The following is a 27,853-nucleotide window of genomic DNA, read 5'->3' on the forward strand; positions in this document are numbered from 1 at the left end:
AAACCAGCTTGTGATTAAAAAATTCACTATTTTGACTAGTCTGTACACTTTCAAACATTACTTTGTTATAGTTCACACATTCCAACAATTTAAACATCACGCTTGGTACACATGGTACAGTTTTAAAAAGCTTAATGACTAATGACCATGTCCATTTTCTTAGATGTACGGAAGCATCACACATGGCACTAATTTAAAAACATATTGATTTTAATGACCATGCGTGATAAATGATGACAGCACAATTTAAAAATCCACAGATCTACGGACTACCATGACAAAACAAATTCAAAAGTCTTAGTACTACAGAATACAAAACTTGTAATGATAACACCTGGTTATTAAACCAGCTTGTTATCTCTGTAGAAGAACATTAGCGCCACCTACAGGGTTATGTGTTGACTCAAATGACAGTGCTTTTAAATAAATATATATATATATATATCCCTTATCCAAAATGTTTGGGACCAGCAGTATTTTTGATATCGGATTTTTCCGTATTTTGGATTAATTAGATATCATAATGAGATATCATGGTGTTGGGTCCTAAATCTAAGCACAGAATGCATTTATGTTACATGTACACCTTATACACACAGCCTGAAAGTAATTTTAGCTACAAATCAGTAATCCAGTGGATATTTATGGAATCATAAAATAATTTGTTTTCATGTACATTAGTTCATAAGAACTTCTGTATAATGCTTTTTATGAATTAATTTTGTTATTAAATAATTTTATGGGCTTTTTATGAATTAATTTTGTTATTAAATAATTTTATTCTAATTGTTTGTTTGGGTGACTTTTTTGGTGATTGGTTATCCACTGTAGGAATCCAGAAAACCTCATCTTCTACAGTATAAGATATACCCATTTGGAAGGACTTCCGTTCAATCTATACAAGAACTTTAGAGCACTCAGGAATTGTTTTTTCTGTATATATATATATATATATATATATATATATATACGTATATATATATATATAAGTATTTGGTATGTTTTTGAAGCGCTGAGTACGGTGTGTAAGGTACCGCTAACAGATTATATCTTTATTGTAACTGAAAAGAATTATTACATTTACTAATGTATAAACCAAAGTTTATATGCTTAAAAACCCCATTAAACCAGCTTGTTATCTCTGTAGAAGAACATTAGCGCCACCTACAGGGTTATGTGTCGACTCAAATGATAGTGCTTTTAAATAAATATATATATATATCCCTTATCCAAAATGTTTGGGACCAGCGGTATTTTTGATATCGGATTTTTCCGTATTTTGGATTAATTAGATATCATAATGAGATATCATGGTGATGGGTCCTAAATCTAAGCACAGAATGCATTTATGTTACATGTACACCTTATACACACAGCCTGAAAGTAATTTTAGCTACAAATCAGTAATCCAGTGGATATTTATGGAATCATAAAATAATTTGTTTTCATGTACATTAGTTCATAAGAACTTCTGTATAATGCTTTTTATGAATTAATTTTGTTATTAAATAATTTTATGGGCTTTTTAAATTAATTTTGTTATTAAATAATTTTATTCTAATTGTTTGTTTGGGTGACTTTTTTGGTGATTGGTTATCCACTGTAGGAATCCAGAAAACCTCATCTTCTACAGTATAAGATATACCCATTTGGAAGGACTTCCGTTCAATCTATACAAGAACTTTAGAGCACTCAGGAATAGTTTTTTCTGTGTATATATATATATATATATATATATATATGTATATATATATATATATATATATATATATATATGTATATATATATATATATATATATATATAAGTATTTGGTATGTTTTTGAAGCGCTGAGTACGGTGTGTAAGGTACCGCTAACAGATTATATCTTTATTGTAACTGAAAATAATTATTACATTTACTAATGTATAAACCAAAGTTTATATGCTTAAAAACCCCGCCCCAGCATCTTGGAAATGTGGGACGGCATACCACAGGTTGGTGGGGGCCATATGGCTCACAGCCATGAATATAAGAATAGGACACAGCTCTGAAGTGGGACAGAGCACGGAGAAGGAATTTCAACCGAAGTTGCATCGCTATACACACGTGAAGACATTATGGTAAGTAATAATAATAATAATAATAATAATAATAATAATTTTATTTATATAGCGCTCTTTCTCCAATAGGACCCAAGGCACTTAAGTGTTGTTATTATTATTATTATTATTATGCAGGGTTGCAGATTAAATATGTGGTAATAGTGCCATCTAGTGGATCATTTTGGGAATGCACTGACACTGTATTTCATGTAAATCGTTTGACTGACCTCATGTTTATACAAATTGCATATTTTTTATTTTACAAATATAGCTGTGAATTAATGTGATTAAAGTGCAAAAAAGGTGTATAAAATGTTAGGAAGCGCTTCCTAACATTTTATATTCCATTTTTGCACTTTAATCTACAATTGGTATTTAGTAAGTACCACTGGGAGCAGCTTAGTATTGTTAGTAAGTACCATTGAGAGCAGCTTAGTATTGATTAAATTAATTAATTTTGTGTATGATAAAATGAGCAGGATAGTTGATCATACGAGCACCAGGGATTTCTTTTGGTTTTTAATTAATGTGACTGCCTGAAGGTTGTTTAAATATGTGGTAATAGTGCCATCTAGTGGATCATTTTGGGAATGCACCGACACTGTATTTCATGTAAATCGTTTGACTGATATTAATCGTATCTCATTTTCATTATTGGTTCAGAGACAGTCAATGCAGAACATCAACAACAAAGATATTTTCATGTGTACATCCGCATCCGATGATGATGATGATTTGTCAAGTTATCAAACGACCCATGGTAAGCTATGTCTATAAATACCATTGACACGTTTTTATTTATTTTTAAAGTTTAAACAGTACGAAATTATAGTCAAGGTCTACAATTTGTTCATTTTTATTTCTCCCAATTTAATGACAGTAACCACAAACACAGAGAATTTCGATGTGGTTGGAGATAGCCCATTTGGTTTAGATTTCAGCGTTATACCCGATTTTACTAATATTTTGGAATTGGCTCCAGCCTGTGAGTAACATGATATTTTTATTTATTTTTTATTTATTTATTTATTTTTTATTATTATTTTTATTTATTTATTTATTTATTTATTTTTCCACGGCTAAAGAATTAAAACTAAACCTTGTACAGTTGTGCTGATTTGTTGTCAACTGTACACACTTTATATTCTCAATAATACATCTCTTTTTCATGTTATTCTAATTTTATACCGTATGTAATATTTATTTTTTCATTTTTTCACCGGCTAAAGATTCCACAAAAATGGATGATGCGACGGCTGACGGTATTCTACGGGACATATTGAACAAACCTGAATATTGTCACAACGCCGCTATAAAGACCAGCAATGTTGTTGATGAGCGACCGTTTTTCCCCCACGCGACAGGGGGTCGGGCTAAAACATTCGAATATAAAGCAGGTGTGTATTCAAACACTGTTATATGGTATATTGTTATGCAGTGATTTAAATGCTGATTTACGGGCATCGATGTTTATATTTATTTTATAATATATGTATTACAGATGATGCTGTAGCAAGGCGATATGATCCTACGATACCAGCAGGCCGTGATACCGTCGCGCAAATACACAGGCCTAGTACAAATGGGAAAACATCAAAACGCACAACCGCCGCTGAAACGGAGAACCATCAATTCGCAACAGCAGGTGTGTAATCAAACACTGTTATATGGTATATTGTTATGCTGTGATTTAAATGCTGATTTACGTGCATCAGCGTTTATATTTATTTTATAATATATGTATTACAGATGATGCTGTAGCAAGGCGATATGATCCTACGATACCAACAGGCCGTGATACAGTCGCGCAAATACACAGGCCTAGTACAAGCGGGAAAACATCAAAACGCACAACCGCCGCTGAAACGGAGAACCATCAATTCGCAACAGCAGGTGTGTAATCAAACACTGTTATATGGTATATTGCACAGGTTCTCAAACTCGGTCCTCAGGACCCCACACAGTGCATGTTTTGCAGGTCTCCTCAGAATCACAAGTGAAATAATTAGCTCCACCTGTGGACCTTTTAAAATGTGTCAGTGAGTAATTAATACACCTGTGCACTTGCTGGGTTGCCTGCAAAACATGCACTGTGTGGGGTCCTGAGGACCGAGTTTGAGAACCTCTGGTATATTGTTATGCTGTGATTTAAATGCTGATTTACGTGCATCGGCGTTTATATTTATTTTCTAATATATGTATTACAGATGATGCTGTAGCAAGGCGATATGATCCTACGATACCAACAGGCCGTGATACAGTCGCGCAAATACACAGGCCTAGTACAAGCGGGGAAACATCAAAACGCACAACCGCCGCTGAAACGGAGAACCATCAATTCGTAATGCCGTCGATTGTACATAACAGCCTAAAGGATGATGCTAGGTCATCGGTTATGGTAGTGCATCACGGTTGTATCAACCCGAACAAACGAAGGCCGGCTCGACCAAGAACGAATGAGAGAAGTCATAATTAAATACTGCTGGTCCCAAACATTTTGGATAAGGGATATATATATATATATATATATATTTATTTAAAAGCACTGTCATTTGAGTCAACACATAACCCTGTAGGTGGCGCTAATGTTCTTCTACAGAGATAAAAGAAGGTTTAATAACCAGGTGTTATCATTACAAGTTTTGTATTCTGTAGTACTAAGACTTTTGAATTTGTTTTGTCATGGTAGTCCGTAGATCTGTGGATTTTTAAATTGTGCTGTCATCATTTATCACGCATGGTCATTAAAATCAATATGTTTTTAAATTAGTGCCATGTGTGATGCTTCCGTACATCTAAGAAAATGGACATGGTCATATTGTAGTCCGTAGATCTGTGGATTTTTAAAATGTGCTGTCATCATTTATCACGCATGGTCATTAAAATCAATATCTTTTTAAATTAGTGCCATGTGTGATGCTTCCGTACATCTAAGAAAATGGACATGGTCATTAGTCATTAAGCTTTTTAAAACTGTACCATGTGTACCAAGCGTGATGTTTAAATTGTTGGAATGTGTGAACTATAACAAAGTAATGTTTGAAAGTGTACAGACTAGTCAAAATAGTGAATTTTTTCATCACAAGCTGGTTTGTGATACATCTTTATTGCGCATTCTGCAACTGGTGTTGCGTGACACTCTGTGACTGGTGTTGCGTGACACTCTTTTCAAAGTCATTATCTTTTAATACGGTTTAATATCGAACACTATAAATTTAATATAAAATTTTATATTAAATTTTATATTAAAGCGATATCAAACACTATCATTTAATATTAAAGGGGGTGGAGCCTAGGAGAAAGGGGGTGTTGCCACCTGTCAGTTTGACAGAAAGGTTGTCTTTATCTACTGCAGTCCTATACTGGCTCAACTAGGACTCTAAACTTTAGCAAAGCCAACTTTAACATGATGAAGGAAGCGTTAAGGGACATTGAATGTGAAATTCTGTTTCAAGGAAAAAATACTACAGAGAAATGGGATGTATTAAAATCACTGCTAATTAATAATACTTGTAAATTTATTCCCACCTGCAGCATAAAAAGGAATAAAAATCCCAAACCAATGTGGTTTAACAAAAATCTAAAGGAATTATTGGACAAAAAAAGACGAGCATTTAAAAAATAAAAATCTGAGGGGGATGCGTTGTCATTTCAGCTCTAAAAGGACTGTATCAAAATATGCAAAAAAGGAATGAGCGGCTAAAGTAGAAACTGAAAAACTAGTAGCAAAGGAAAGCAAAGCAAATCCCACATTTTTTTTAAGTACATCAACAGCAAGTGACTAAGGGGGTAATTCTGAGTTGATCGCAGCAGAAAGTTTGTTAGCAATTGGGCAAAACCATGTGCACTGCAGGGGGGGCAGATATAACATTTGCAGAGAGAGTTAGATTTGGGTGGGTTATTTTGTTTCTGTGCAGGGTAAATAATGGCTGCTTTATTTTTACACTACAATTTAGATTTCAGTTTGAACACACCCCACCCAAATCTAATTCTCTCTGCACATGTTATATCTGCCCCTCCTGCAGTGCACATGGTTTTGCCCAACTGCTAACAAATTTGCTGCTGCGATCAACTCAGAATTAGGCCCTAAAGAAGGAGAGTATAGGCCCTTTAAAGGACAAGAGGCGAGTCTTAATCAAAAATTATAATGACATAGCAAACAAACTAAACAAGTTTTTTTTCAACGGTATATACCAGAGCGGGCCAAATACTGGGTCTAACACAAAATCTCAACAAAGATAATGTCCCACTGCTAAATGCTTATTTATGTGAGGAGGTAGTCTGTGACTGATTAAAAAAGATAAAGATTAATAAGTCACCTGGTCCCGATGGAATTCACCCGAGGGTTCTTATGGAGCTGCACGCTGAACTAGCAAGACCTCTATTTTTGATCTTCATGGATTCGGTTAATCGGGTATGGTTCCCTAAGACTAGCGTACAGCGGAGATAGTGCCGATATTCAAAAAGGGGAGCAAAGCTGAACCGGGTTATTATAGACCAGTTAGTCTTACATCTATAGTGGGGAAAGTATTGGAAGGTATTCTAAGGGACAGTATTCAAAAGTTCCTTGAAGCAAATAAGGTCATTAAAAGGAACCAACATGGATTTGTGAAGGACAGATCATGTCAGACCAACTTACTTGGCTTTTATGAAACAGTAAGTGCGAACCTTGATCAGGGTAAGGAGGTGGATGTAATCTTTTTAGACTTTGCCAAAGCTTTCGACACTGTACCACACATGCGTTTTATCTATAAGCTACAAGAAATAGGGCTAGGTAGCACACTATGCACTTGGGTCAGTAATTGAATAGATAATAGGGAGCAGCACGTTGTGATCAATGGATCATTTTCAAATTGGACTAAAGTACTAAGTGGTGTGCCACAAGGGTCTGTACTTGGACCACTTTTGTTCAACATTATCATCAATGACCTAACAGTAGGTCTAGAGAGCATGGTGTCAATTTTCGCAGACGATACCAAATTGTGTAAGGTTATAAATATGGAGGGGGATGCTGAGTCTCTTCAGAACGACTTAACTAAACTGGAAGCATGGGCAGCAAAATGGAGAATGAGATTCAACACAGAGAAGTGTAAGGTAATGCACTTTGGGGGCAAGACCAAAAATAACACCTACATACTAAATGGGGTAATATTAGGGGATTCTGTACTGGAAAAAGACTTAGGGGTTCACATAGATAACAAACTAAGCAGCAGTACCCAAAGTTGGAGTGCAGCAAAGAAGGCTAATAAGATAATAGCATGCATAAAATGGGGAATTGATGCAAGGGACGAGAGTATTATACTCCCGTTATATAAATCACTAGTGAGGCCACATCTTGAATACTGTGTGCAATTTTGGGCACCATATTACAAAAAGGATATCCTTGAGCTAGAAAAGGTTCAGAGGCGGGCGACCAAACTAATCAAGGGCACGGAGATGCTGGAATACGAGGAACGGCTTGTAAGGCTAGACATGTTTAAATTGGAAAAGAGGAGACTAAGAGGGGACATGATCAACATCAACAAATATATAAGGGGTCAATACACAGAGCTTGGGAGGGAACTGTTTTCTATAAGATCAGCACAGAGGACATGTGGTCACTTGCTTAGGTTAGAGGAGAGGAGTTTCCGACAGGGCCGGCGCTACCATTAGGCAGCTGCCTATGGGCGTTGGCTCCTGAGGAGTCGGCACCAAGTCTCCCAGCACAGTAATAAGGATGTCTCTGAAAAAGACATCCTTATTTTACTACAGCCACGGTTTGCACAGGCTTACTGGCTGAGACTGCAGACATGTCACAGTCTGACATGTCTGGTGTAGCCAACAGCAGTGCCCGATGCCCACCCCCCTTCCTCTCTGCACTGTGGTTGCTCCGTTCCCCGGGACCCAACCACCTATCTACTAGTATGCCCTTCTCTTGCCCCTCCCGAGGCCCCGTCCCCTCTTCTCGAGGTCCCGCCCCTCTTCTCGAGGCCCCGACTCTTCCTACTCCTGGAGTCATGCTCTGTTTGTGGGTGCCTATCCTGCCCTGCTCCTCAGTGTGCAGTGCAATATGAGTGAGAGAAAATGCAGAACCCTTCAAGCAGTAGGTGGGTGTTTTTTTAGTGTTATCTGGGGGTTGGGGTGTATATTAATATTATCTGGGGAAGTGGGTATAGTAGTTATATGTGGGGTGGGATAATGTCCTATTTAAATATACTGTATTTAAGTTACTTGCGCATGGTGTAAAGTTATGTTTGCTTGGAGCGGGGGCAGGTGTCTGTAGTAATGTTTTGTGGGGTCTCACTAAAGGGATGTATTGTTTAATATGTAGATACAGAGTGCTTGGGACTTCATAAATTATACATACTATATATATATATACATATATTGTTATGGCACTCACAGTCCCAAAATCATCCACCTTGGTGCCTTCCTCAAAATTGTATAGAAACGGAGGGTTCCTGAAGGCAGACTAGGTAGTCCCCTAGCTGCTACAAGGAATCAGGCGGCACTCCCAGGTTTTCTCAGCAATTAAAACTCTGTATTGAGCAAAAGTGCAAAACTTCAAACAGACATAGTGCAAGTCACCAACATTTCAACGCCCTTTCGGCGTTTTTCTCAAGGTGCTACGCTGTGAAAGAAAGTGCAAAAAACCAAACAAACATATCAATGCCAACTTTTCTGTGCTTATAAATACCTGAATGCTGATAAGACCATCCCCGTCCGTCCACGCCAGCAGGTCCCCCGGGCTGTAAGACGCGGCTCTCCAAAGCTCCGGTCACGTGGGAGACTGCTGTGACGTAGTCTACTACCACTTCCGCTGTTGCCTGGTAACCGCGGCTATACCATATCCATGGGAACCGGGCCTGGCGGGCGAGAAAGGAAAACTAATTTAAATATTGCTAACCACACATAAACAGCTAATGGACAAATATAGCTGGATCCATGAATTAAAGTGCTAATGTGCATAAACAGTGCAACAACAGTGTGAATAAGAAACCCTGCGGGTTACACATAAAAACAATAGACTACTAAAATACTGACATTACTACTGGGGTTTAGACACTAACCCCAGCGTGGGTATTTACATTTTGTGTCTTTTATGGATGTGTCCCACTGTTTATGCACATTAGCACTTTAATTCATGGATACAGCTATATTTGTCCATTAGCTGTTTATGTGTGGTTAGCAATATTTAAATTGTTTTTCCTTTCTCGCCCGCCAGGCCCAGTTCCCATGGATACGGTATAGCCGCGGTTACCAGGCAACAGCGGAAGTGGTAGTAGACTACGTCACAGCAGTCTCCCACGTGACCGGAGCTTTGGAGAGCCGCGTCTTACGGCCCGGGGGACCTGCTGGCGTGGACGGACGGGGATGGTCTTATCAGCATTCAGGTATTTATAAGCACAGAAAAGTTGGCATTGATATGTTTGTTTGGTTTTTTGCACTTTCTTTCACATCGTAGCACCTTGAGAAAAACGCTGAATGGGCGTTGAAACGTTGGTGACTTGCACTATGTCTGTTTGAAGTTTTGCACTTTTGCTCAATACAGAGTTTTAATTGCTGAGAAAACCTGGGAGTGCTGCCTGATTCCTTGTAGCAGCTAGGGGACTATCTAGTCTGCCTTCAGGAACCCTCCGTTTATGTATATATATATATATATATATATATATATAAAGAAGAAAACAGGGGCACTCCAATTTTAAATCAATAAGTCGTGTTGTATTCCGGCATTTGTTGTCCAATGCGTGTCCGACGTTTTGGGGCTCGTAGCCCCTTTTTCAAGGTGAGTTAGCCCCGAAATGTCGGACACGCATTTGACAACAAACGCCTGAATACAACACGATTTATTGATTTAAAACCGCAGTGCCACTGTTTTCTTCATTGCATATAACCTATCGTATTGAGGGAACCCGGGCAACTATTTTGTGACATCCAAGGAGTGCTGGACTATCCTATATATATATAATGTGAGGAAGCAGCACAGAGGAGCAGTGATACAGGTGACAGGGGAAGTGACAAAAAAGGGTTGGCATACAGGTGACAGAATAGGTTAAATGGCACACAGGTGTTGGGATACGGGGGTGGGGGAGGCAAAGAGGAGAGAGGAGCTGGGATACAGGTGATGAGATGGGGGAAGCGGCACTGAGGAGCTGGAATACAGGTGACGGGATGGGGGGAAGCGGCACAGAGGTGGCGTGATACAGGTGAAAGGATGGGGGGAATCAGCACAGAGGAACTGGGATACAGGTAACGGGATGCGGAGGAAGCAGCACTGAGGAGCTGGGATACAGGTTTGGGATACGGGGGTGGGGGAGGCAAAGAGGCAGAGAGGAACTGGAATACAGGTGACGGGATGGGGGGAATCGGCACAGAGGAACTGGAATACAGGTAATGGGATGGGGAGAAGCGGCACTGAGAAGCTGGGATACAGGTGACGGGATGGGACAAAGCAATACAGAGAAGCTGGGATACAGATGACGGGATGGATGGAAGCAGCACCGAGGAGCTAGGATACAGGTGACAGGATGCAGGGAATCAGCACCGAGGAGCTGGGATACAGGTGACGGGATGGGGGGAAGCAGTACAGAGGAGCTGGGATATAGGTGTCAGGATGCAGGGGGAAGCAGCACAGAGAGCTGGGATACAGGTATCGGGATGCCGGGTGAAGCAAAGAGGCAGAGAGGAGTTGGGATACAGGTGATGGGATGCGGGGGTAGCGGCACTGAGGAGCTGGGATACAGGTGACGGGATGGGGCAAAGCAGTTCAGAGTAAATGGGATACAGGTGTCGGGATGCAGGGGGAAGCAGCTTCGAGGAGCTGGGATACAGGTGACGGGATGCAGGGGAAGCGGCACTGAGGAGCTGGGATACAGGTGACGGGATGTGGCAAAGCAGTACAGAGGAGCTGGGATATAGGTGTCGGGATGCAGGGGGAAGCAAAGAGGCAGAGAGGAGCTGGGATACAGGTGATGGAATGAGGGAGAGGCAGCACAGAGGAGCCAGGACACAGTTGACGGGATGGGGTGATAGGCAAAATTTTTGCCTAGGGCGCCTAGAAACCTTGCACCGGCCCTGGTTTCCGCACATTGATGCAAAAAGGTTTTTTCACAGTAAGGACAATACGTGTTTGGAATTCCCTGCCTGAGAGAGTAGTAATGGCGGACTCAGTCAACACCTTTAAGAATGGGTTAGATAAATTCCTATTGGATAAAGATATTCAGGGTTATGGTGCGTAGTCGCGCATTATAGTTAATATAACTAGTCCTAACATAAAAATAACTAGTCCTATAATAAGACTGCATAGGAGACCACAAATAGGTTGAACTCGATGGACAATTGTCTTTTTTCAACCTTAGTTACTATGTTACTATGTTACTGTGTTAATCTGGAACTGTAGAGATAGTCCAGCACTCCAGTGCAGTAAGGCTAAAGTCTAATTTATAGAGGGGGAGGAGGACATGAGCTTATTGTTTAATTGAGGCACCCACTCAAAATCACCCACTCAAAATGGCAGGGACCTGGTGAGATGGGTGCCTCTGCATAGGGGATGGGCGCAGAGTCGGCGGGTTTTCAACTTGTCAGTCAAACACCTTCCTCAGCTAACACCTTCCTCAGCTCAGCTAGACGCTACGCGTCTAGTTCCCTTCGTGGAGAGGACCTTTGCTGTGCGGTGCGCGATGATGTCATCGTGCACCGCACAGTAAAGGTCCTCTCCACGAAGGGAAACTAGATGCTACGCGTCTAGTTCCCTTCACAGCGGGCAGCGGGACAGAGCGGGCAGCGGGGGGCACAGCAGCAGCGGATCTTGCCATGGTGTGGCGCCCTCGGGATGGCGCCGGCGCCCTCCGGAAGGCGGCGCCCCGGGCAAAAGTACTGCTTGCCCGTGGCAAGATCCGCTACTGCCACCCACAACCCTCACCACCGCCAGCGCGACCCATGCCACAGCTTCTGAACAGGTAAGTCCCGCATTCCCTGGCCAGGCCGTGTCAAGCCTAATGTCATGGCTCTTGCAGGAGACATGGGTGAGTGATGTAAGGCATATATAGATGCTGAATATACACTGATGTGAGGCATATAGTTGCTGTATATACACTGATGTGTGGCATATGGATGGTGTATATACATTGATGTAGTTCTAACAGTGTTTATGTGACTGGCCAGCTACTTCGCTCAGTAATCAGTCAATGATGCTGGCAGGAGGCGTGGCCAAGTTGGGACAGAAGAAAGACAGAGAAACAGTGCAACTTCACTGCAGGTGGGAGCCTGGCCCTGGATTTTGCCCAGGCCCCACAGCAGTCGCACACCCCGCACATGTTATAGCTACACCCTTGGATGTGACCTTAAGTCATATAGCGTGTCATCAGGTGACCTGACCAAGCAGCTGCTAGCTGACCTGGGGTTGATGAGAAAGATCAGATTGTTTAAAAGTACACAAAACCAAAAATTCATTGGGGTCATTCCATATCAGATCACCCAAAAAAAAAAAAAAAAAATGAAGTGACCATCACCCATCTGATTTTTACTACTTTTTTTTAGTTAAGAGAGGATGTCAAAACAACGGTTTCTACCAAATATCTCGACTATCTGATAATTAGTTGATTAAATATTGATTTTTCAATTTACTAAATAATTTACTAATCGCGGCTTCTTTATCCATTTTTTGAAGTATTACAGGTGTTTATTAAGGGATCACCACAAAATTTGGACCCCTAAGGTAACGTTTCCTCCTGAATTCAAAAATCCAAACCAAATTACTTTATCTGCCTCATGTTTTGCTTTACGGCAAAACCACACATTTTTCGAATAGAATTAAAAACTCTAGGTTCAATCGACATTAGGAATACCATTTTTTTTGGGGTGCTTAAAAAGGTATACATTACTTCCACAAATAAAAAAATCAGCATGGTACTCTGCTTCATAATGGAGAGAGAAAAAAATCATGAAGTTGACGTACAATTACTATTGTACCGCATACATAATTAGCACAAGAAAACAGCAAATGTAAAACCTTTAAAATAACTTGAGTTCATAACTGAAGTTGAGTCAACAATCTTATTATTTTGTATTTGTGTTTGTGAAACTCACCAAAACTTAAAATTATTGGTTGCTGCTCTACCACTAAAGATGGACTACAAAGACTTAACTAAAATCCTTGTTTGTTCTTCAGTCTCAAAAACTTGTGTGCTTCATTGATGTGACAAATGCCCAGGTCTGGAAGCACTTCAGAAAATAGTTGAAAAACTTTTTCATGATAGTGTCATGGATGATGAGGACACAATTGTTTATAAGCAGTGGGTCCACACTGACCAAAGTAAATTGGTTTCAATCACTAGTTATGTGGAACAATTTCGTGAAGTTATTTGTAGTGATGTTGATGATGCAACAGCCCATCTGTATACAGCAAAGTCACAGGCTGAATACTTACACCAGCTGAAGGAAACCATTCACCCAGAAACAGGAGCTATTGTATGACAGGTACACCACCGATTTTCCGGCAACCGATGATCCGGAACCTCTTTTAATCCAGACAATTTTGATTTGTCCGGATTAAAGGGGGTTAGGGACATCCTTTAATCCAGAACATTTTCTGCGCATGGGCGTAACACACAATACGCGCAAGTGTCAGTGGGTACAGCTTCCACGGACCCTGCAGGTGACACAGCAAGCATCAGTGGGGCTGTTATGGCGTCCAAGGTCACAGCAAGTGCCGCACATGGGCGGAAGACACAGCACGCACAAGTGTCAGTGAGTACAGCTTCTGAGGGCACTGCAGGTGACACAGCAAGCATCAGTGGGGCTGTTATGGCGTCCAAGGTCACAGCAAGTACCGCACATGGGCGGAAGACACAGCGCGCACAAGTGTCAGTGAGTACAGCTTCTGAGGGCACTGCAGGTGACACAGCAAGCATCAGTGTGGCTGTTATGGCGTCCAAGGTCACAGCAAGTACCGCACATGGGCGGAAGACACAGTGCGCACAAGTGTCAGTGAGTACAGCTTCTGAGGGCACTGCAGGTGACACAGCAAGCATCAGTGGGGCCGTTATGGCGTCCAAGTTCTCAATTCCTCCAAGTTCTAGATCAGGTCCCTGTTCCCCAGACATCCCAGATGCAACCGTCCCACCTGAAATACTTCTTCAAGACCAAGCTGATGATTAGGTTGTAGTGGGAGTTGGACTGTGGGAGGTTTAGAGTTGGGCTGTGGAAGGTTTAGAGTTGGGCTGTGGAAGGTATAGGGTAGGTTGTTGGACTGTGGAAGGTTTAGAGTTGGGCTGTGGAAGGTATAGGGTAGGTTGTTGTGCTGTGGAAGGTTTAGAGTTGGGCTGTGGAAGGTACTGTATAGCGTAGGTTGTTGGGCTGTGGAAGGTTTAGAGTTGGGCTATGGAAGGTATAGGGTAGGTTGTTGGGCTGTGGAAGTTATAGGGTAGGTTGTAATAGGAGTTGGGCTGTGGAAGGTTTAGAGTTGGGCTGTGGAAGGTATAGGGTAGGTTGTTGGGTTGTGGAAGGTTTAGAGTTGGGCTGTGGAAGGTATAGGGTAGGTTGTTGGGCTGTGGAAGTTATAGGGTAGGTTGTAATAGGAGTTGGGCTGTGGAAGGTTTAGAGTTGGGCTGTGGAAGGTATAGGGTAGGTTGTTGGGTTGTGGAAGGTTTAGAGTTGGGCTATGGAAGGTATAGGGTAGGTTGTTGGGCTGTGGAAGTTATAGGGTAGGTTGTAATAGGAGTTGGGCTGTGGAAGGTTTAGAGTTGGGCTGTGGAAGGTATAGGGTAGGTTGTTGGGTTGTGGAAGGTTTAGAGTTGGGCTGTGGAAGGTATAGGGTAGGTTGTAGTGGGAGTTGGGCTGTGGGAGGGTAAGAGTTAGTGTCATTTTGCATGAGGTTTAGTACTTTCCTTGTAGTGACTGTTTCACTTACTGTTAATGGTTGTTTAAAACGTACCTGATACCTGTTTTGCTTATAAACAGTTTTGCATACACTACTGTGTTTATTCATTAATTAATATTATACTGTAGCATATATTTTACTATTTATTGCTTTAGAAATGTTCTGAAGGTGCAAAATTAGTTTCCACCGTTAATCCGGCAAAATCGATAATTCGGCACGGCACTGGAACCGAGGATGCCGGAAAATCGGTGGTGTACCTGTACTAGATTTTGCAGAAAATTATACATTCGTGTGTCAGGATGCAATTCAAGGATTCCACTGGGACACTTCACAAGCAACACTCCACCCATTTGTTGTATATTTTAGGCAAGATGATTGTGGCACTGCCCCGTGGTATTGTGGTAATTACAAATTGTTGACACTATAGAGATAGTATTATCTGCATGGATACCAACATACATGTTTAAGCTCTTTGCCTCCTCATGATATAATCCTTATAAAAGATGTTAAGGAAGGCTTGAGCACTTAGCATCAAGCCAATGCTATTATTTAATTTCCATAGCATTATCAAGCATACAGTACTGCTGGAAATACCTTTATACAGATTAAAAGATGTTTGTCAGTAATTATATACTCTAACAGTAGCAACTTGTAAGACCCAGGGGTAAATTTACTAAGATTCGTAATTTCCGAAAAAAGGTCAAAGTTCAATCACGAATGACATCGACAGTGTAAAACTGCAACTTTTTGAATTGATTACGATGGATTTACTAAGCTGTCGTATTCGGGTTTTTCTTTTCTTCCGATGTCGATGTCATTCGTTTTTTTTTACCTATTTTTACGGCAGTGATTAGCAAAACACTGCCGTTTTTTTTTACAATCAATCTCGGCCGGATCTGTGTGATCCGTGCTGGGGTTCTTATTTTTTTTTTTTTTAATTAAACAATGTAAAATCCCCAAAAAAAAATGCGTGGGGTCCCCCCTCCTAAGCATAACCAGCCTCGGGCTCTTTGAGCCGATCCTGGTTGCAGAAATATGGGGACAAAATTGACAGGGGTTCCCCCATATTTAAGCAACCAGCATCGGGCTCTGCGCCTGGTCCTGGTTCCAAAAATACGGGGGACAAAAAGAGTAGGGGTCCCCCGTATTTTTAAAACCAGCACCGGGCTCCACTAGCTGGACAGATAATGCCACAGCCGGGGGTCACTTTTATACAGTGCCCTGCGGCCGTGGCATCAAAAATCCAACTAGTCACCCCTGGCCGGGGTACCCTGGGGGAGTGGGGACCCCTTCAATCAAGGGGTCCCCCCCCCCCAGCCACCCAAGGGCCAGGGGTGAAGCCCGAGGCTGTCCCCCCCCATCCAATGGGCTGCGGATGGGGAGGCTGATAGCCATTTGTGATAATGAAAAGATATTGTTTTTAGTAGCAGTACTACAAGTCCCAGCAAGCCTCCCCCGCATGCTGGTACTTGGAGAACCACAAGTACCAGCATGCGGCGGAAAAACGGGCCCGCTGGTACCTGTAGTACTACCACTAAAAAAATACCCAAAAAAACACAAGACACACACACCGTGAAAGTATAATTTTATTACATACATACACACATACATACATACTTACCTTATGTTCTCACGCAGGTCGGTCCTCTTCTCCAGTAGAATCCAAGGGCTACCTGTTGAAGAAATTCTACTCACCAGATCCAGTGGTCCAGGCTCCTCGGCAAATCCAGGGATAATCCACGTACTTGAATAAAACAAAAAAACGGTTGCCCGACCTCGAACTGAAAGGTGACCCATGTTTGCACATGGGTCACCTTTCCACGAATGCCAGAAACCCACTTTGCCTTCTGACTAAGTGGGTTTCTTCAGCCAATCAGGGAGTGCCACGTTGTAGCACTCTCCTGATCAGCTGTGTGCTCCTGTCCTCACTGACAGGCAGCACACGGCAGTGTTACAATGTAGCGCCTATGCGCTACATTGTAACCAATGATGGGAACTTTCTGCCCTGCGGTTGACCTAAAGTGACGTCACCGCTGAGCAGAAAGTTCCCAGCATTGGTTACAATGGAGCGCATAGGCGCTACATTGTAACACTGCCGTGTGCCGCCTGTCAGTGAGGACAGCAGCACACAGCTGATCAGGAGAGTGCTACAACGTGGCACTCCCTGATTGGCTGAAGAAACCCACTTAGTCAGAAGGCAAAGTGGGTTTCTGGCATTCGTGGAAAGGTGACCCATGTGCAAACATGGGTCACCTTTCAGTTCGAGGTCGGGCAACCGTTTTTTTGTTTTATTCAAGTACGTGGATTATCCCTGGATTTGCCGAGGAGCCTGGACCACTGGATCTGGTGAGTAGAATTTCTTCAACAGGTAGCCCTTGGATTCTACTGGAGAAGAGGACCGACCTGCGTGAGAACATAAGGTAAGTATGTATGTATGTGTGTATGTATGTAATAAAATTATACTTTCACGGTGTGTGTGTCTTGTGTTTTTTTGGGTATTTTTTTAGTGGTAGTACTACAGGTACCAGCGGGCCCGTTTTTCCGCCGCATGCTGGTACTTGTGGTTCTCCAAGTACCAGCATGCGGGGGAGGCTTGCTGGGACTTGTAGTACTGCTACTAAAAACAATATCTTTTCATTATCACAAATGGCTATCAGCCTCCCCATCCGCAGCCCATTGGATGGGGGGGGACAGCCTCGGGCTTCACCCCTGGCCCTTGGGTGGCTGGGGGGGGGGGACCCCTTGATTGAAGGGGTCCCCACTCCCCCAGGGTACCCCGGCCAGGGGTGACTAGTTGGATTTTTGATGCCACGGCCGCAGGGCGCTGTATAAAAGTGACCCCCGGCTGTGGCATTATCTGTCCAGCTAGTGGAGCCCGGTGCTGGGTTTAAAAATACGGGGGACCCCTACTCTTTTTGTCCCCCGTATTTTTGGGACCAGGACCAGGCGCAGAGCCCGATGCTGGTTGCTTAAATATGGGGGAACCCCTGTCATTTTTTCCCCCATATTTCTGCAACCAGGATCGGCTCAAAGAGCCCGAGGCTGGTTATGCTTAGGAGGGGGGACCCCACGCAATTTTTTTTGAAAAAATAAGCACTTTCCCACCCCTTCCCACTGATATACATGCACGGATCTCATGGATCCGTGCATGCCTATCCAATCACGAATAAAAAAAAAAGGTCTGTTTTTTTTAAGCACTTTTTTACGAGTTGTAATTTTTCACGGCAGTGTTTCTTCTTTTTTGGCTTTGCACTTCTTAGTAAATGACCGAGATTCATACTTAAACAGCCGCGTTTTGACCGATGGTGTATTCATTCGTAATTTTTTACCTGAACTTGCAAAAAATTACGAATGCCCTCATCACTGCCGTGATTAGTGTTTAGTAAATGACCGAGATTAACCGAGATGACACTTTGAAGAAAAAACGGCATCTCGGTCAAAATCGGGAGCTTAGTAAATATACCCCCCAGTGTCTAAAAATAAGCTGGTACAGAATATGTAAATAAACATTGCTGTTATTTGGGGCAATATGAGCCTTATATTCATATATTAATAGACAGCTGAACTGTCATTTGGATATATGCAGTGTCTATATATTAGCTGTTATAGAAACTGTAAATATACATTGATGTTATCTAGAGCAAAATGAGCCTTACATTCATATACTGATAGACAGCTACACTGTCATCTGGATGTATGCAGTATTGTTTTGGATATCTCCATCATATAGCAACAAATGTTACATTATGATTTTCTGAAAAAGAATGTGTCAATAATGTTGCTATACTGCCACATTTGTAACTCTTTATAGACATCACTGGCAGAAACAGTCAGTGGTAGTCTGAAGTAATCACTATATAATCTTTTCAAACACAGGCATTTATTAAACCTACAAAATAAAGACAGCGCACAAGCAGTTTCTTTTAATATAAAACTTTTATTCACATAAAAATAAAAAAAAATATATATTTCTTCTCTACACGTTATTCTGTCTCTATTGATGTTATACTTCACTTCACATGTCCCCTTTTAAATAAAAGGACATATAATACATCATATGTGATAATATTAAAGATATCTATGTCACATATGGGTATTGTAATTCTTTATTTTTACAAGATTACTAATAAAATACAGAACATGTTACTTTTATTCAAGAAGAATTAATTATTTTGTGGAAGGGGAAGAGTTGATTTACTTTTTTCTTTTCAAAATTGCATATGTATGTTTAATCAACTAGCAGCACCATACAGTATATATGTGCGTGATGTTTGAATATTTATTTTGTTAACATAAATTACTACGCCATCAATATCCCCTGTAATAATACCTATTAATTAAATCTGGTGCGGGAGCATCCTTAACCCAAAATATAGTGAAGTTTGGCTCATACTGTGTGTGTGGCATATTTAGAATTTTGGGTCATTCCGTGTGGCATATAGTGAATTTTGGCTCATTCCGTGTGGCACAATGTGAATTTTGGCTCATTCTGTGAGAATTTTGGCTCATTCCATGTGGGATAATGTGTAATTTTGGCTCATTCCATGTGGGAAAATGTGTAAGGGGCACCAGTACTAGATAGTATAAGGGGTCCTACTATTGTGGCACATAATGTGTATATGGTGTGGTACACTACACTTATGGACCCCCCCCTTTTAAGTGACCACACCCCTTTTGAGTGACCACGCCCCCTTATTCAGGAGGCATGCACATAAATACAATCTCCACTTTTCCATATCCCCCACTTAAAAATTTCCACTTTGACCATAGACTGTAACATAAGTATAATGAACCAGGGGGCTAATTCAGACCCGATTGCTGCTGTATGTTTTCGCACAGTGGGCAATCAGGTCTGAACTGCGCATGCACAGGCACCGCAGTGCCCCTGCGCATGCCAGAGATGCGATCGGCATCTCAGCCCAGCGATCGCCTCTGCCTGATTGACCGGTAGAGGCATTCGCTGGGCAGGAGAGGGCGGTCTGTCGGCATTTGGTCACCATCTTGGGGGCGCAGTCCGGGCAATGCAGGTGTGCCTGGACCATGCGGAGAGCGGGCTGCGGCGGCTGCATGATGTCACATGTAGCCGCTGCGACCCGGACAGCGATGGGTACCTCCCTGCCAGCGCGCAGGAGCTGCGCTGGTAGGGAGCTACTCTTCAGGTACAAAAACATTGCTGCTGTGCAATGCTTTTGTACCTGTGTGGGGGGAGGAGGGGGGCCAGACATGCGGGGCGGACTAGCCCTGTACTGGACATCCCCCCGCATGTCTGTGAAAGTGATCGCAGATGTGCTAAATTTAGCACATCTATGATCAACTCTGATTTACCCCCTAATTCATAGAGGAAGGGCTGGGCCCACTGGCAGTAGGGCCCACCGGGGGTTTCCCCTGTACCCCTGGGGGCCAGTCCAGCCCTTAATGGAAGTGCCTACTATCCAAGGAATTTAAAGAAAATTACAGTCCGTTACAGCAGGTTCCAAACAAGGGAAAAATAATGAGATAGTTGATTCAACTTCACTTATGGACTCAAATTATGTTAAAGGTTTTAAATGTCATGGTTTCTTGTGTTAATTATGTATGCGATACAACAGTAATTGAACATCAACTTCATTATTATTTTTCTCCACTATTAAACCATGCTGATTTTTTTTGTGGCAGTAATGTATACCTTTTTTAAGTACCCCCCAAAAATGGGACCCCCAATGTCGATTGAACCTAGGCATTTTTAATTCTATTTGAAAAATGTGCGTTTTTCCGTAACGCAAAACATGAGGAGGCAGATAAAGTAGTTTGTTTTAGATTTTTGAATTGGGACGGGGACGGGGGGGGGGGGGGGGGGGGCTACTTTAGTAAATAATTTAATAGATTGAAAAATCTATATTTAATAAACTAATTGTCAGGCAGTCAAGATATTTTGACATCCTCTCTTAATTTAATTTTTTTTGTCGAAATCTAGGATGGGTGGTGGACATCCCTGGTTGAACTGATGCGGAATGACCCATTGTTCATTCTTTGAAACCCATAATAAACCCCTTTTGTTGGCTGCTCCCCACATTTACTGGCAGAATTATGCAACAGTCTAATCTCTCAGACAGCGGTGACTTCTGTTTGTTATTTTAAAATTGCATGTACCTGTTTTGTCTAAATTTTTCAGTAAACTTTTGTATTATCTGTTTTTCTGTATAAGCAGTGTACTTTTGGTATATTAACGAATTATATTATTCCTTGCTTACTGATGCTTAAAACCTTAGTTGTTCTGGAGAGGTTAATAGCTTAGGCTGCTGTAAACCATAATCTTTTGTTGTGAGAATATTAGCTGGGATATACTGTATATTGAGATGAATTTGAGTGGCTCCCTTAAATTACTACCTGGTGGCAGCAGGATTTAGTGGTTTATACATACCTCCCAACATGACCCTCTCCAGGAGGGACAGAATACTCTGCTTCTGGACTTTTCTCTTAATTTGTGATTGGCGTCACCTGTGTTGAACTAGTTAATGGATAAGAAAGGTGTTTCAGCACAGGTGAAGGCAAGCATAGATTAAGAGGGACATCCAGAGGCAGAACATTGTGTCCCTCCTGGAGAGGGTCATGTTGGGGGGTATGGTTTATATAGTTACTCACCAGAAAAGTGGGCAGTATATATGGCTTATTGTTAGAATATTGCTAGACAATATAATGAATCATTTGACCCCAAGGACCCAGAGAGGGACAAAGCACTCTGGGGTAGATTTATTAAGCCTGGTGAAGTGATAAAGTGCAAGGGGATAACGCACCAGCCAGTCAGCTCCTAACTGTCATTTTTCAAACCCAGCCTATAACATGGAAGTTAGGAGCTGATTGATTGGTACTTTATCACCTTCCAATTTATCACTTCACCAGGCTTAATAAATCTGCCCCTATGTTCCTGGACTTTTTTTTTTTTATGTATGATTGAACTAGGTCAACACAGGTGACAGCAGTCTTACTGTCCATTAAGAGGGAAGTCCAGGTAGAGAGCATTTTGTCCCTCCTGGAATGGGTCATGTTGGGAGTTATGCAGATGTGCCAGATGTAATAAGTGCTGAAAGAGTTAGATGTCAGAGGGGCACATCCAAACTCAAATCTAAATTGCAGTGTAAGAATAAGAAATTAAATAATCGGTCACTAACACAATGCATTTGTAATAATTGAATTAATACTTAAGTTCTCAAACTCAGTCCACAAGGCCCAAAACAGTGCATGTTTTCCAGGTCTCCTCATAGAACCACAAGTGAAATAATTAGCTCCACCTGTTGATCTTTTAAAATGTGTCATTGAGTAATGAATGCACCTGTGTACCTGCTAGGTGACCTGGGAAACGTGACCTGCTTGGGGTCCTGAGGACTGGGTATTAGAGCCACTGTATTAATAAATGCATGTCCACTGACTGCAGCTCATTATAGGGAACATTTCTGGTACCCTCAAAAGTCAGACAGAAGTAAATAACAAAACTGAGCACCGTTAGACAATTTCTCACCATTTAATACAATAAAAAACAATATAACATGTACAGTATATATAAAAACCACAAAAAGAAAATGAATAATAAATAGATAATAATTTTGATTAGAATCATTTATCACGTTAATATTATTGCACACCAAGGGCCTGATTGTGAGCTAGGAGGAATGTCAGTGTTCCCATATATTGGTGTTTTAATGCTACTGCGCAGCAAAAATCCCTAACAAATTTCCTTGGTGCATGCGTTCCATGGTGTGTATGCTTAGAGTTGCAGCACTGAGTATGTTTTCAGCCTCCCCTGACAGTGACCGCATGGGGACTATGCAGACGCATGGAGATGTACTGTCTTGCAGGAGTGTTACGCGAGTGTCACAGAAGTGGTTGCAAACTCACGCTTAATCACTGACATTGGTGGCCATACTCTGATGGAAAATCTGCACCTACAGTAGCATGGGGCTGGTGAAGTTTCTATGGTACATCCAATAGTTGTGACTAAAGATGCAAAAAGTTAGATGTTTGCAATGACAGCAGCTCAAAGTGGGCATCCTAGCCCTTGCACATTCAGACACAGGGTTATACACTAAAGAAAAGGCTTATGCTGGCAATGTACTATGGCAACAAACACTAATGCACTTTATTCACTAATATAAAACTTGTATTTATAAAGATATAGGGCCAAATGTAATAGAGTGAGAGTTTCAAAAAGTGAGAGATTTGGTAATGTTTTGCAGTTTTTTTAAAAAGTGGCGATCATTTACACAGCAAGATCAACCTGGTTTTGCAGTGTAAATTATTGCCACTTTAAAAAAAAACCTGAAAAACCTTACCAAATCTCTCACTTTTTTAAACTCTCACTCTTACATTTGGCTCATAGGATGTAATCCCGATCCTCTCGGAAGCTGTATTATCGGACGCCCCACACCAACTGTGAAGGGACTATGGGGGTCATTCCGAGTTGTTCGCTCTGTATTTTTTTTCGCATCGCAGCGATTTTCCGCTTAGTGCGCATGCGCAATGTCCGCAGTGCGACTGCGCCAAGTAAATTTGCAATGCAGTTAGGTTTTTTACTCACGGTTTTTTCTTCGTTCTGGTGATCGTAATGTGATTGACAGGAAGTGGGTGTTTCTGGGCGGAAACTGGCCGTTTTATGGGTGTGTGCGGAAAAACGCTACCGTTTCTGGGAAAAACGCGGGAGTGGCTGGAGAAACGGAGGAGTGTCTGGGCGAACGCTGGGTGTGTTTGTGACGTCAAACCAGGAACGAAACTGACTGAACTGATCGCAGATGCCGAGTAAGTCTCGAGCTACTCAGAAACTGCACAGAGATGTCTTTTCGGTATATTGCGAATCTTTCGTTCGCAATTTTAAGAAGCTAAAATTCACTCCCAGTAGGCGGCGGCTTAGCGTGAGTAAATCTGCTAAAAGCAGCTTGCGAGCGAACAACTCGGAATGAGGGCCATTATTCGATAAGTTATATTAAACTACCCTGCATTTGGAAAGTAGCTGCTTTGAACAGTGGGCTTGCTGCTTTGTATCTGCATGCTTATTCAGAATTCTATTAGAACATATTACTAATGAATCTGCTGCAGACACCCTTCATTTCACTATCAGAACGCTGCTACAGTTTGTCTATATGGTATCTGAGCTTTTGGATAAAATATAAAAAATCTGCTTGCTACATTGGAGACCAATTGGAAAGTACTATACCACTATTTTTCTTTCTGCCCTATATCACCTAATAATCTACTAACATTTTGTGGCTAAATTTATTGGAATTGGAACTGGTGCTGCAAAAATGTACTCTTGGTAGTTTATTTACGAAGCTTCTGATCTGTTTATGCCTGATACTTAAAATAGCAATGCTTTTAGTAGCTGGACTTGGCTAGTAACAGTAATGCCCTTTTAAATATCGGGCATAAACTCTATCAGTAGCACCAGGTTTTACAATGCAATACTTTGTAAATAAACCCCTTGGTGTGTAATATCGTTTTGCATGTGTGTATATATAAAATTGTATTTTACTGTTTGAAATGGATGTAATAATTGTCTAACTGTACTCAGTGTTTTATTTACTTACGTGTACAAATAAGATGTCCAGCATTTGTGAGCTACATGCAAAAGCAGCAATGTCTGTTTTCCTATAAATCATCAATATAAGTGTATACTTAAGACCTCCCTATAGCAAGTGCAAAAGCTATGCCTCCTAACAGGTACTTTCGGGAATATTTGCAGGTAATAATAACAATAATTTTATTTATATAGTGCTCTTTCTCCAACACGATTCAAGGCACTTTACAAAAACAATGCACATGACACAGAAGATTTAAATAATACAGCAATAGACAAGCCACACACACATAAAAAGACAACCTTGAGTGCACAGTAAGCATAATCCAGGGTGCGTGCAGAGAGGACACAAAATGGGGTGATTGCAGTGTTCTAACGCTCAGAGTAGGGTCCCAACAAAATCGTCAGGTCTATGTATTTTTTATACCATCCACAAGCATACCAGATGAGGCAGCCATGTTGGGCGCACTATGGAGGTTACACTGTGGGAGGTGAACCATATAAGGGCCCAATGTATATATGAGGAAACTGACAGTTGTGTAGTACAGTAGTATGATATACCCTGTACGGAAAGATCCACATGGAGTACATCCTGCCCATGGAGGACCCATGTGTACGGCCAACATTCAGGGCATGATTTCCTGCTATCTTGGGCTAATACACTCAGAGTGCCCTCTCATACCCTCTATCCACTAATGTCCAAAGTGGAGTTTCCATAACATCCCAATAAGAGTATTATGCATATGATGTGAATAACATTTTAGACAGTGCTAGTCGACTCTCTATCCTAGTTACCACCATGCAAAACAGAGAGCATCTTAGTACTGCTGTACTGAAGGTTACCTAGATGGTCAGTGTTCTCGCATGTGATCCGATGCTGTGTTCTCGAATTAAGCAGCAGATCACAGAAGCATGCAGGAGACGTCTATTTATACAATGCTCCTTCTGCGGCATTAGCGTCATCTATCAGTAGCGGCTGCAACAGAAATTGCTACTGCACTGCGTCCTCAACAGATTCAGGCCCTATATTGTTTTATTAAAACATAAAAGTGATAATTGAGCACTGGTTCGGGTTGAGTTACTTTATGTGCCATGCCATTGTCAGAATTTCAGATCTGAGAGGGGTACAAGGATTACTTCTTTAATGCATCTTTGACACCATTGCACAATGTGCACAGCAGTACAGTGTTCTTTCATGCCTCTACACTGAGAAGAAGCTGTGATTGTTCTGCATGTCTTGCAATCACAAACTCTGACCTAAGTGCTGCTAATAGTTTCCTAACAAGGGGATAAGCATTGTTAAATATTACAACCAGAGCATCAAATGCTAACATATGCTTCCAAGGGCATAACTACCACAAGTGCAGGGAGTTCAGCTGCTATGGGGACCAGAGCTGAGAGGGGCCCTCATTCCCTGTCATAGTTACATGTGTTATATAAATTTTTAACCATTGGTATACACATAGGGGCACTTACGTTCTTTTTCCTTGGGGCCTATAATATATTGTGTTAATTCTCTAGACCTGCTCATTTTAATGTGGTATAAAATGAAAAGGAGGACATTACAATGTTACATAAAGTGGGAGTACTGTAATGTGGCACAATATGAAGGGGCAGCCATTATAGTGTGGCATAATATGAACTGGGGCACTGTATGCCATAATGTGAATTGGGGGTACTGTGTTGCATAATGTGTACTGGCAGCCCTACAAATTGATGTAATGTGAACTAGGGCACTACTGTGGTTCAGAAAATGAACAAGGGAACTACTATGGTTCAGAAAATGAACTATGGCACTATTATAAGGCACAAAATCAACAACTGCTGTGGAGAGGTGTCTCTCTAAAAGTATTGGGACAGTGGCCCCTTCAAATTGTTGCTATGGGGCCCACAAAGTTCTGTCTATGTCCATGTATGCTTCCATTGGGTGCCATTCCTATTCTGTGATAGAACAGGCAGTTAACCTCTTTTGTGTGCGGTGATGCTTAAAGGTACTATTTGCCCTAGGGTTCCACATTGTTTATATTTAACCTGTGCAGGAATTAAGTTATCAGAGTCTAGCACATTGGGGTGAAACTTTATGTTAGTACCCTAATGCTCACATTTAAGAGTGTGCTGTGACCAATTACTAAAGTGTCTCTCAGTATATTGTGCCGCTATTGTGATATTTTAGTTTCCACATCTCTATTATTTTCTTAAGTAGTGCACAGAATTTTTGTTATAGCGTCATATAATCAATAGAAATGAATATATTTTAGTACTTACAAAGTTTGAGAACTGCTCGGAAAGTTGCATTTATATCATGCCTGTAACACCTTGTACTACAATCCTTTATTGAAGGTAATACCTTTCAGCTAATTAAATCCAACATTTATTCATTAATTTTCATTAACCTTTTAAAATGTTATTTATCAATTTCATGGCAATGAAGGGCCTTTGAGTTATTAAAGGAACAGATGACTTACATTCACCAGATAAACTTCTTTAATAGTGCCATTCAAGTCCAAAAATAGTATTTGGATTAATTTATTTCATACAGTATCATTCATCAACTTGACAATGACAAAACAACTTGGTTTGGATAACATGCCAAAGTCAAAATGCCCTTTTTGGTCCCTCTAGCGACTACAGTTGTTTATTGGAGACTTTAAAATTCAAGTTACAATATACATTTGCATTAGAAAAAAATAATTTGGTGAAATTAATCAGCTATAGTCTGCGATTGATGGTTATTTTAATTTGAGTAAACTGCATCTGAAACAATGAATTATACATGTCTTCGCACAGGTTTCAGTGCAAAGTGAATTCAGGACTTGATTGAGTGGACATTTCATTAACTATATGGACTATAAACTTAGCATTTAATATTTCCATAATGAGTTTAACATAATTCATCAACATAAAGGCACAAATCTAATTAATGGAAACATGTTGAGTATGAGGCTTTTCAATAATAAAACTAAGGTTTACATTTAGGGGCTTATTTATCATTGAATATTTGCAGAATATCTGCATACACGCAAATATTAAGGATCCCCCAAATGTGTGAAGGAGCCTACAGCAGATATCTCCATCTATAGAAAACCTGGCGCTGAGAGAATATTCTAACCACATGATTGAATCAGCTGTGTGGGTAGCCAGCCCATTAAAGATTATACTGTATATAGAAAAAAATACAGTGCTCTGTCTCTATCCGTGACTCCTCTATATCAATAGACAACAGCACAAATGTCTCTATCTCCCAGTAGGGCAATTAAAAGCAACTAGGGAGTCTTTTTACTAAGCCTTGGAGATAACTTACCAACCTTTCTGATGTAGGTCTCACCTTGGACAATATGTAAAGGAAAAAACAGGGCACATCTAGTG

This window comes from Pseudophryne corroboree, chromosome 3 (assembly GCF_028390025.1).
Source record: "Pseudophryne corroboree isolate aPseCor3 chromosome 3, aPseCor3.hap2, whole genome shotgun sequence".
Taxonomy (NCBI): Eukaryota; Metazoa; Chordata; class Amphibia; order Anura; family Myobatrachidae; genus Pseudophryne; species Pseudophryne corroboree.